The sequence below is a fragment of the Suricata suricatta genome, chromosome 1 (genome assembly GCF_006229205.1).
Source record: "Suricata suricatta isolate VVHF042 chromosome 1, meerkat_22Aug2017_6uvM2_HiC, whole genome shotgun sequence".
NCBI lineage: Eukaryota > Metazoa > Chordata > Mammalia > Carnivora > Herpestidae > Suricata > Suricata suricatta.
In genome coordinates this window covers 179,203,848-179,216,846 of record NC_043700.1, presented here as the reverse complement: position 1 = coordinate 179,216,846, position 12,999 = coordinate 179,203,848, and the positions used below count along the sequence as shown (strand labels likewise).

General features: G+C 37.0%; 1 protein-coding gene across 1 annotated transcript in view; it reads left to right on the top strand.

Moving 5' to 3' along the window:
* SLIT2 (slit guidance ligand 2) overlaps window positions 1-12,999 on the top strand; it is a 379,517-nt gene that overhangs the window by 75,613 nt on the left and 290,905 nt on the right. The gene's annotated exons all lie outside the window — the stretch shown is intronic.

Below are 12,999 nucleotides of genomic sequence, written 5' to 3'. Positions count from 1 at the left end.
TTTTACTATCTAAAAATGCATGATGACTCAGATTGGCTAATTTTATCAAACTGATGTTTTGAAGAACATTTAGCTCTTCTGAACCCTCGCCTACATTTTCTGAATTGTCCCAACCCCAATACGGATTGCTTTACCCCAGAAAGTGCAACTGCCCACCTTGTTTACTTCCATCATTGAGCTTTTCTTCTTTCTGGATCTCTTTGCATTGGCTTGCATGTTTTCTTTGCTTTGCAACCATTGCACTTTGGTGTTGTCTTTCAAAACCTGGCTTAGGTCTCACCTCTTTTGGTTGGACTTACTTAACAAACTCTAAGTGCAAATCCCCTTGGACTTTATCTACTCAGTTTTTTTTCTGTTAATTTGACCTTATTTATATGACATGTTGAAAGCATTCTGAACCCTTTTTTTTTTAATTACAAAAATGAGTTCTGGCTCTCCAGCTAGAAAATGTACTAATTGTTTCTTAAGACTGCATCTTCTTTTCCTTTTTATATTATCCCCAAACCACATAATTCAATGTTCTACGGGATGAAGGACTGCCATTAAATGATGTTGGCTCCTAGGTTCTCAGATGAAAACACAGAATATTGATTATGTTTTGCCTTAACAAATATTTTATTAGGAATTAAGATGAGAATTGTTTCCAGAACATTTAAATGTAACTCACAGAGGTACAGCGTGGTTTTGGATACCATTATACAGTCAGCCATTTCAAACAACATTTTTCTAAGCTGGTTTCTTTGTTTCTCCTCTATTATTCATATTCTTTCCAGATTGATGGAAGCACATGGATTTAATTATCAAGTATATGCTGAGGACATGCAGAACTATAGCTTTTCCCTGACTTTTCTAATGAAGCTAGTTCCTAACAGCAACATTGGCCAGATTATTTTATTGTATTGTGACATTAAACATGGACCAGCAGTGGTCTGGCTAATTGGGAATGATACCTTTTCCCCTCGAACTGCTTATTTATTTTCCAGGAAACTAATTTAGTTCGGTTATAAAATGAAACCTCATAATTCAGTATAAATGAGTTTGGTCATATAATATCGATAGCCAGGCTGGGTGAAATCCTATAAATAAACCAAGATTCTGAAAAAAAATGTACTTAAAAATGAATAAATGCAGCTTTATGGCTTTTGTTTACTACCTATACAACTGAAAGTAACATTGAATACTTGTTGCTGTTTTAATTCGTTAGCAAGCATTATTTGTAACTCATGGGTTAATGGTACATAGACAGAGAGTGTTGCTAAAGTGGTTTAAAATTAAAAACAGTTCTTTACTTTCACTGGAAAATAAGCAAAACTCTTATTGATGTTTAAGTGATAATTTGTTTTTCATTTTGTAAGTCAAATTTGAGTAATGTTTCGAATATAATTTATCCTTATCGCCTATCAAATCTGTAAAGTTCTGCCAAACCATCCAACACTTGTCTGACTCTTCATCCCACTTATTAGCATCATTTAGTGCATTTGAATTATGGCTCTCTGACTTCTGTCAAGGCAGAGCCTATGTTTTTTGTTTCCTATTTGTTGAAATTTTAAAATGAGTGATATTACTCTGAAAGATGTTTACAAATTTGGACTTTAATCTTACGGTCACATATTAATTTTATGAACAGTCTCAATGGCTGCATGAAACAGAATGTTTGGCTTTTAGAACACATTCTGCATCAAAGAATTGGAGCAGTGGGGAGCTAGGATGAAGGAATTTGCAATTCTACAGGAAAGACAACCTACAAACTTGCCTGTGAGTGATAGTGATGATGATGCCTTAATGGATAAATGACTGGGAGCTGCTCTTTGAACTGAAAATAAGTGTTTCAGGAAGAGTGTATGTGGGTGGGGGAGGAAAAGAAGAGAAAGACAGAAGGAAGACTGACGGAGACACATAGAAATATTGATCAGCTGATTCATGATGGTGTTGCTAAACCAAATTATGGAAGTTGGGAAACAGAGCAGAAATGGGATTAGGACATGCCCAGCCCCAGGTATCTGCACCTGGGCACATCCAGTAGACAGAACATAGCTTAGCATTCAGGCAAGAGATCAAGGCTGGAGCTGTTCCTCCATTCATTCATTCATTCATTCATTCATTCACGTAAATATTATTGGTGGTTAACTCTGGCTCAGTCATTGTAATATGCAGTATGTTAGGGAAGGGAATACAAAGACGAAAAGACATGGATTATTTATTCAAGAAATATGCAGTTTGTTGGGAGACTGACATGTTAACACGCATTGTGTGTTCATTATTAACAGACATAATAAACAATTATGTGAAATAAGAGATCTAATTAAGCCTATGATGTGTAATCAAGATAAAATAATTATATGACTTAAAATATAAATAACAAAATTATTTTGCATTGTAATTCAATAATGAGAACTGCTTTAATGGGAATATTTGCTAAGTTCTGTTTATTTCATAGGGTAGAACAGCTTATACTCACTGAAAGGCTACACAATGGAGGTAGCATTTTTACTGAGGATTGATGGATGGTTTCAGAAGTCACTTCTAGCATACTGATAAAGCCTTGGGAGTAGATTCTATCTAAGTATAACATTCAAGCATATATTGGATTGAAAAATGGATTTTGCTCAGACCTCTCAAAGTCATACTTTAACTTCATCGTAGAAAATGCCTCTGTGGTTCCTATAGGGATCTGGGCCAACTTGATAGTATACGGACAGAATGATTTCTTTTCATTATAGTTAGTATATGGACAGAATTATTTTTTTCATGAGTAATCATGATCATCAGATACTAATTATTTGCCTTCAAATAATGTCCTTATGGACATAAATAATTCCTAGATGACAATCTCATTTTTCATTGTATCCCATGGGCCATCTTTCACTTTCTTTATGGATTCTAATTTTATCATTTTTTATTTTCTTCTTTTCATCTTTATTTTCCTTTTCTGACTTAGGTTTCTGTTTTGTTTTGTTTCCCATAGAAACCTTTCATCCTTAATACTGGTCTGCAAATGTTCTCATTTTGCACCTCTGTGACCACAATTTTAGCAATGTTGGCTCTTCAGATCTGCTCAGTGGTCAGTTTAGTTGGTGCTTCTCTCCTCCTCATCAACTGGTGTCTAGATGTTTCTTTTCAACTAGTTTAATAAATTGATACTTTGGGAGATAGCCCAGCTCATCAAATGGGTCTGCCAAACTCCCCTCCTAGAACTTGATGTTGGTTTGAGGTCTCCAAAACTCCGAAATCTTAAATGTGATTGTGCAAAGCATAATGAAAATAATATATTTGATGACAACGATGTGGTTGGTGTTAGATTAGTACTATTGTGAATCACTCCTCATTGATAACACAGAATTAGTTTGGGATTTGGAGAAACCAGTTTTTCTCTTCATTTGGGTCCTATCCTAGAAAGTAAGGAGGGCAATAACTTGCTGGTTCATGGTATGTTTGAAAGGAAAAATTAATTAATAGCTTTACAGAACTTAGAAAGCATGAAGCCTTATATACATAGTAATTATATAATCCCCGAGATAGTTGTTTATGTTTGTTAGCATATACTTATTAGCCGTAATTTCTCACACTTGGTTTTGAGGCCTTGATTTAGAAAGAGTATTTTCTTCCTTCTTCCAGGAAAGTTAGGATGGGGGACAAAACTGCAGAGTCTTGAGGATTAATTCATTCTAAAAGATCATCATTCAGAAGTTAAGATGTCGGATCATGACCTTATAGAGTTAAGGGAGTCTTGCAGATTAGGTAGTCCAATTTTTGACAAGGAAGCAGAAGTCATCAAGTATAGGTAAACTGATAAAGCTGCAGGGCCATCCCCATGCTTATATTAAATGTTGGTCTCCAGTGGCAGCTGTCTTTAAAGTAAGCTTATAAGAAAGTCAGCAAAAACAAACAAAAGCTCTCTTAGAGTGGTTGTTTAGTTATTACTCAGTGGCTTTTATGATACCAGGCATGTTTTATAATGTGTGATTTTCAGTAAAATTCCATATGGATTTCTAAACATTCACATAAGGAAAACCATTATAGGGAAAGGAAATTATGATGACATAGGAAAAAAACTGTCTTGCTTCTAGACCAAAAAAAAAAAAAGTGTCAGAAGATAGTACTTTCTAGATATAAGGCTAAAAAAATCTATTTTATAAACATATTTTTACAACTATTGCTATGAAATGATATTTATGTCCAAAGCCATATTGTGGATTTTCATGAGTTAATTAGTCAAACAATGGGTAAGAATATTGAATTCATCTTGAAGAGAAATGAAATGTTCTGTGTTAAATTATTATAGTTTAAAAATTAACTTTGACAAATACAACATTTGTTTTCTAATAGTAATTACAGCTAATTATAGCTAACATTTCTTGAGTACTTTGATGCATGTACTAAGAATTTTTCATGAGTTTGCTCAAACATTATTCCTGATATCAATATTTGGCACTAAATTTTTTTTTATGAGAGCTTGACGGAGGTGAATTCACATGCCATATAATTCAGTTTTGAGGGTGTATAGTCCATGTTTTTAAATGTATTTTTAGGGGCGCCTGGGTGGCTCAGTCGGTTAAGCCTCCGGCTTCGGCTCAGGTCAGATCTCACGTTCGTGGGTTCGAGCCCCGCATTGGGCTCTGTGCAGACAGCTAGCTCAGAGCCTGGAGCCTGCTTCAGATTCTGTGTCTCCTTCTCTCTCTGCCCCTCCCCCTCTCATGCTCTGTCTCTCTCTGTATCAAAAATAAATAAAACATTAAAAAATGTATTTTTAGATGTGCAATCATCTCTACCACCTAATTTTAGAAAATTCTCATCATGTGCAAAATGAAACTCAGTAACCCGTTACCAGTCACCCTCTCCTCCCTACCTCTGTGCTCCCAGCAGTCACTTTTCTGCCACCACCTACTCATCACATATGGGATCACATATGAGGGACTTTTTGTGACTGGCTTCTTTAACGTAGCCCGTGTTTTCAAAGTCCTTCCATGGTGTAATGTGTGTCAGTATGTTACTACTTTTTATTGAAAATTCTTATTCTATTGTATGGATTCACCCCAGTTTGTTTACCCTCTCATCCATTATTGGGCATATGGATGGTTTACATTTTTTGGTTTTCATGAAGAAAGGCTGCAGTGAACATGTATGTACAAGTTTTGTGTGCCTCCTTGTTTTTTAATGGTCTTGCGTATGTGCCTGGAAGTATAGTTGCTGGTCTCTATGGACACCCTGTGTGTAACATCTTGAAGAACCGCCAGACTGTTTTTCCAAGTAGCTGCACCATTTATCGTCTAGCAAGCATTGTCCTCCTGATACTAGGAGGGTTCAAGTTTATTCACATCCTTGTCAACACTTTTTATCTTCTTTCTTTTTGATTTTAGCCATTCTACTCAGTGTGAAGTGGTGGCCATTGTGGATTTGATTTATATTTCCTTAATGACTAATGATGTTGGCCATCTTTCTTGTAATTATTGGTCATTTGTATGTTTTCTCTGGAGAAATGTCTGTGCAGATCCCCCCCCCCCATTTTTCAATTGCGTTATTTGCCTTTTTATTATTGGGTTGTCTGAGTTATCTGTGTTTTATGGATATAAGTTCCATATCAGAGATATACTTTATAAATATTGTCTCTTTTTCTGTGTGTTGCCCTTTCAATTTATTGATGATACACTTTTTAAAACATGTGCTTTTAATTTAGATGAAGTCTGGCTTGTCTTTTTTTTGGCTGTTGTTTTTAATTGTCATATCTGAGAAACTTGTACCTCCCTATTCCAAAGTCAAAATATTTATTGCTATGTATCTGCTAAAATTTATAGTTTTAGCTCTTACATATAATTCTGAGATCCATTTAGGGTTAATGTTTGTCTATGGTGGTGGATTGGGGTCCAACTTATTTATTTGCATGTGGATAGTAGATGACCTCTGCACCATTTGTTCACAACTTCAATGTCATGGCACTCTTACTGAAATCAACTGCTTATAAATGCGAGGATTTATTTCTGGACTTTCAGTTCTATTCAGTTGTTATATGTGTGTGTATGTGTGTGTGTATATGTGTATGCATATATACATACTGTCTGTCCTTATGCCAATACCACATTGTTTTTATTTCTGTAACTTTGTAGCTTGAAATCAGGGAATGTAAGTCATCCAACTTTGTTCTTCTTTTTAATTATTGTTTTAGATACCCTTGGTCCCTTGTGTATCCACGTGAATTTTAGGATCTCCTTGTCAAATTCTCCAATAAAGGAGTCTGGTATTTTAATCAGGATTGTGTTGAATCTGGGGAATATAATATTAAGTCTGATCTGGATATGGGATATGTCTTCATTGATTCAGGTATTCTTTTGATTCTTTCAGTGGGTGTTTTGCTATTTTTAGTGTGCAAACCCTGAACTTCTCTTATTAAATTTACCCAACAGCGTCATGTTCTTGGTAGTGCTACTGCAGAGGGAATTGCTTTCTTAACATTATCTTAATTTTCTTATTACAAGTGTATAAAAATATACCTGATTTTTGTATATTATTCTTGTATTCTGCAACTTTGATGAATTAGTTTCTCAGTTCTAATTGTGTGTGCGTGCGTGTGTGTGTGTGTGTGTGTGTATTTTATAGGATTTTCTTTATGCAAGCCAATTTCATGTATAAACAGAAGCAGTTTTACTTATATCCTTTCCAATCTGGATGTCTTCCATATTTTTTTTCCTTGCCTAACTTCCTGGGAAAATACCTCTAGTACAATATGGGAGCAAATGTATGTGTTTTGTTTCTAGTTATTGGAGGCTGCTGCTTTTCCCAATTAGTGTGGTCCTATGGCTGCTGGTTTCTAAGCCTACTATAGAGCTAGGGAGAAGAAGATTGTAATAGAAGTTAAAACACTACTAGTCTTGCTACTTTTATTCATATATAACTGTTTTTCTTGAATCAGTTCTTCCATTTTGTTGCAAACTTTTGGTTAATTTTCAGTTTTGAAAAAGTTGTCTTTGATCATTTTTTGTGTTTACTTTTCTTGCTTTTATGGAGTAGAGATTTTTTTTGAAGTTCTGACTCTACCATTATAGGAGTGGCATGAGGTTTTTCATGGAACATATTTAAGGAAAGGGAAATTTTATTGTAAAGCAGGGTTTTACAAAAGTATTCTTTATTAAAAGATGGGAAATGATATTTTCCCCTAGCAATATTTCTCTTTTATTTTTTTAACAGTTATTTATTTTTGAGACAGAGAAGCAGAGCATGAGTAGAGGAGGGACAGAAGAGAGGGAGAATATGAAGCAGGTTACAGGCTCCCAGCTGACAGCACATAGCCCAACGTGGGCTTGGACCCACAAACTGTGAGATCATGACCTGAGCTGTAGTCAGATACTTAACCAACTGAGCCACCCAGGTGGCCCTAGAAATATTTCTTAAAATATTTGGTTCCTTCTGATTTTGCAAAAATGTCAGTTTGCTTAAGAGTATCTATCAATTTCCAGTTACAAAATGATTTTGTGACTTTTTAGAAATTATTATTTTATTCAAAACAGGAAGAGTATTTAGAAGACAGTATCTTTCTTCTTATTAACTTAAAATGAAAGCTGTTAAATTATACAGTATACTAGAAATTCTTAATGTATTGATCATTGACTGAGCTGAGGCACTTTCTGTGGCTTATTTTGTGGGCGAAGAACTTGGATTTCAGAAGCTTAGAACTTCTGGTTGTCAGCACACTCTATTTTTAAACAATCAAAATTTTTTTGGGGAGAATAAACCCAAAGATAAAATGCAGTTTCTTACTGCTAATCCAGAATATGCCCCTGACTCATTCCTTAAGCATCATTCGTAGATCATTGCATGATTCCATGCCTTTCACCTTTCTTTCGCTTCGTCTCTCTCCATGGAGAACAGACTGGAACACTGTGCACCTGCTCTGCCAGTCACATCGCAGCAGCTGAGAAATTTACTCTGTTCTGAGTGAATCTGAACCAAGAGTGTAGCCTGTACGCAAAATGTGTTCACTGACAGATGTGTCTGTGTAGTCTTCTGCTGCTACAGAAGAGAAAGAGAAACGATGCTTTGGCCAATTGAAGTTGCCAAGAAGTTGATTTTCCAATCCTTGGTTCAAGCTTTGAACCTCAGAGAGTTCCTTTGTTAATTTGTTTTGAGAAATAATACAGATCCAGTCTGCAGCACTGTATTGGTTTTATATCTTGTGGATAGGTAATGATCATTTGGGAGGAGACATGATGAATGGATTCGGAAGACAATTTGATGAGGAACTAGTTGAAAATATTTTGTCAGTTGCATTTACTTCAGAATGTTGCTTAATAGAAAATAACCTGCTCTAGAGATTGGTGCCTAATTGACTAATTAGCTGTAGCTTTAAAAATGTTATTCAGCTTTCTCTTCCAAATCATCGTGATTGGCTTGATAAAAACGTGATAAAACTCAGAAATTTATATATGTTTTTTCCCAAATGTCTATATTTTCAGCCTTTTCTTTTTCATTATCACTTCCTCCTAGGGAGAAAAATTTTATCAGCTATCATTCTCCCTTACTAGAGAAATTATCTACTAAGGTAAAAGATTTTGTTGCACTGGGTGCACCTGGGTTGTTCAATCCTTTAAGCTCCTGGGTCTTGATTTTGGCGCAGGTTGTGATCTTACTGTTCATGAGATTGAGCCCTGTGTCAGGCTCTGCACCGACAGCATGAAGCCTGCTTGGGATTCTCTCTCCTTCTCTCTCTGTCCCTCCCCCACTCACAATTTTTTTCTCTCTCATGCACATGCATGTGTGCGTACTAAAAAATAAATGAATAAACATTAAGAAAAGATTTTGTTGCATTGGATCGAGCTTTGGAGGGCTACAAAAGTTTGTAGTATCAAAGACTTCTGTATCCTTCCCCCACCCAGGCATTATTCCCTGGTGGGTTACATTATCCCATTGAGTATGAATATCCTAAATTCTCTCTTTATATAAAACTATCTGGAAAAAAATCATGATTTCATTTAACAAGACTTTTTGTGAATTTTTAGGTCATGCCACTTCTGCTAAGGTGGTGGTTGTTGTTTATTCACAAATATCCTTGAGTTAAAATAAATTTATCATTCGCATATGTGTGTGTGTACTCACATGCATACTTAAATTGGGAAGCTATTCTATACCGAGTTGCTGAATTCAATTAAAGTTTATCTTGTGCAAAACTTTCATAATGGTTATTACAATAAGTTTACGAAACTACCAAACCTATGTTTCAGATTTTACCTCCTCCAGCTTGTTTTCCATTCATCTAGTTTTTACAGTGCTGTCAAAATATAGTTCCCTTAAGAAGATTGTATAGGATCTGTATTAGCTTTTTATTTATTTAAAAAAATGTTATGTTTTTTATTTATTTTTGAGAGACAGAGAGAGACAGTGCAAGCAGGAGAGGGGCAGAGAGAGAGGGAGACAGAATCTGAAGCAGGCTCCAGGCTCTGAGCTGTCAGCACAGAGTCCAACGCAGGGCTCGAACCCACGAACCGTGAGATCATCACCTGAGCCAAAGCTGGACGCTTAACCGACTGAGCCACCCAGACGCCCCTATATTAGCTTTTTAAAAACATTCTTGTTTGATGGTAAAAGAAACAAAAAATGAGTGCTTCGCATAGGGCAGTGGCTGTGAAAATAAGGAAGAAGGAAAGGATGCAGAACATGAAATGGGAAGAGGGCTCCATGGAGCTATCTGCTGCCGGTGTCTGGGGAAGGGACCTGAGTTCAGTCACCACGGGTGGCCAGTAGCGCTTACTCCTTATGTCCAGCAGGATGTGGTTTTCATCAATAGGACAGAAGCATATTTGGGATGGGGGATATTAGGTTTGGTTTTTGAACTTAACCATTAATAATGCTTAGACATTCACTTTTGGATATGCAGGAGAGGTTCTGAAAAATAAAGATGGTTCTGAAAATGCAGAGACGGCTATGATGAAGGTACACAGTAGGCGTTACTAACTAGAAGAAAATGTTACTTTCACATCATTAATCCGCATGGGAGTGTCAGTGGAATGATGAATAAAATTAAGGCTTTATTTTCAGGGACTACCTACATTCAGAGAAACAAAAAGCAGAGAAATTGCTAGCAAGGGGGAGGGGGGAGAACAGATCCACGGGGCAGTTCTAGAAAACAAATTTAGGCTGCACAAATATTGAATAAATTTTGTAGAACTTGGTGAAAACTAGACAATCATACGTAGTTAAATTACATAAATGTTGAGTGTTTTGTTTTTTAGCATTTAGGGATGATTAAATGTCTTTAAAACATTTGTAGGAGATTGGGGTTGGAATTATTTTGAGGAATTGCAGATTAATTAAAACATTTATTGAGTGTCTGTTATGTACGAGATCAAATATATGAATGGTGATCCCAACTTACTTATGTTTGAAATGCATGTTCTGTATTATATGTAGATGCATATTAATCTAGACCCCAACATTAGATTAAACATTGAAATGTTTAATTGGGCAAGTATAAGAACCAACAGAGAAAAGTAACACATTAAGGAGCTAGGGCAGCAAAGAGTCAGTCCCTCGTCCCTCTGCCCAGAGAGCTGAAGAAAGGGGGGCAGTGTTACCAAAAGCCAGCAGGGGTTGACATTGTGGGGGAGGGGTGACTGGTGCCAGGAGGGCCTCAAGGCGGAGAATCAGCCAAGGACCTCCTACCAGTACCACCCACTGGACGGATGAAAGTGGAAAAGGATGATTCCGAAGCTTGGGTGATTCATCTCTAGAGTGAGAAGAGTGAGAATGAAGGCGCACAAACCAGGACAGAGCCTGAAGAATGGATTGCAGAGGAGGAGGAGGTAGAATCACCATGTGCTTGGACAGGGCTGGCACTCTTTATTAATAGAAGTCAATTCAATACAAAGTAAAAATAAAATGGCATCATTTATTAATGAATGTGTGAAGTGAGAGTTATACAAGTGAATTATACTGTGTAATTCGTTCCTTTTTTGGATGATGTATAGAGAAGGGTACTGTGGTAGTTATCAGCTTTTCTTATGAAACAGTAAGTAAAGTAATAAATATGGGTTGAAATATTAGAGTATTTGCTGGGCTCTCCCCCATTCCCCCTAAGAGTTCTCAAGTTGGAGCACAAGGAAGAGAAATTGTGAGTTAAAAACGCAATTCAGGAATCAAAGAATCAGCATTGGCTGGCCGAACTTCAGGTCAGAATAGTAATACAAATTATTTGGATATAAGTATACCAGAGAGGGACCACAAAAGTCTCAAGGAACTTTTTGTCTCAAATAAATCTTGATTTGGATCTTTAGACTGAGCTAGACCAACAGATGGGAAAGTCAGAGAAATACTACTGTCACAGGACTGCTGCTATGGATTCGAAGTAGAAGCAATAATAGTAATAAAATTAATAATAACTGCCATTTATGGAGGACTTACTCACTGCACGTAGACATGTTGTTAGATGCTGTATCCTTTAGATCTATGATTTTCAGTCCAGTTGCCCATCAACTTGGCAAAGGAATGATATTGTTTTCCCCACTTTGAAGATTAGGAATCTGAGGCTCAGAACAATTAAAGAACTTCTCCATAATCATAGTTAGTCAGTTTTTGGAGGGAAGTCCGTCACCCATCATTTTGGGTGCTTGCGCTCGCCCTTATGTGCAGTACCTCTTTCTACCTCCTGCAGGCCAGCGAGCTATCCCTTTCCTTCCTCTCCCAGTTCACCGTGTCCCTTTTAGTGCCAGATCCTACCTGTCACCTTAGCGTCCCTTAAGTCACCGATCTGTTGTGGACTGAGCCATGCTAGAGCTGATACACTGTATCCTTATATGCTTATAACCTTGAGAAACCCTGTTGCCTATGATTCTAATTTAGGCTTTCATTAACTAAAGGCGATATTGATTCATCTTCCATTATGTGTTAAGGATCAGCATGCAGGTTGCATTAGACAGAGAATGTACCAAACAGACAATTTCCTGCTGTCCTGTAGAGTGGCCAGATAGTAAAAAGTAAACACATATAATACAATGTCAAGGAATGGTTGGTGGTTTTTTTTAAGTAGTTTATTGTCAAATTAGTTTCCATACAACACCCAGTGCTCTTCCCCATAAGTGCCCTCCTCCATCACCACAACCTCTTTTCCCCCCTCCTCCTTCCCCTCAACCCTCAGTTCGTTCTCAGTATTCAATAGTCTCTCAGGTTTTGCGTCCCTCTCTCTCCCCAGTTCTCTTTCCCTCTTCCCCTCCCCCTGGTCCTCCATTAGGTTTCTCCTGTTCTCCTGTTAGACCTATGAGTGCAAACATATGGTATCTGTCCTTCTCTGCCTGACTTATTTCGCTTAGCATGACACCCTCGAGGTCCATCCACTTTCCTACAAATGGCCATATTTCATTCTTTCTCATTGCCATGTAATACTCGATTGTATATATACCACATCTTCTTGATCCACTCATCAGGAGATGGACATTTAGGCTCTTAAGGAATGGTTGGTGTTAAAAAGAAAACAGAGATGAGGATCACAAATCATTGGGGACACTCTTTTAGATGGGGTAGATAGGCAATGACCTTCTGAAGAAGTGATATTTGAGAAAAGAAAATATGTGAATATCAGAAGGAGCGTATGTGACGTTGAATGAAAAGAAAGCCTAAAGGCCTTGCTTGATGTAAGACATGTTTAATTTCTCTGCTCACATCCTTAGGGTAGGGACAACAGTACTGTTTTATGACACAGACAACCTACTTCTGATAACTGACAGATGTAGAAAGAGATGGAAAACTGAGTTTAGCTAATCAATATAGGTCCTTGATATATTTGGGACAGAGATCATGCTGTCAAAATTGCATCGAGTTGCTTAGCAAACGTATAGGGTGGTTGTGTGTGACTTCCCATCCCATAGTGACATGCAGGCACACCAGAGATTGAACGGGGGCCACACAGTTCCTCAACATTTAAAAAAAATTTTTTTAATGTTTTATTTATTTTTGAGACAGAGAGAGACAGCATGAGAGGGGAGGGGCAGAGCGAGAGGGAGACACAGAATCAGAAGCAGA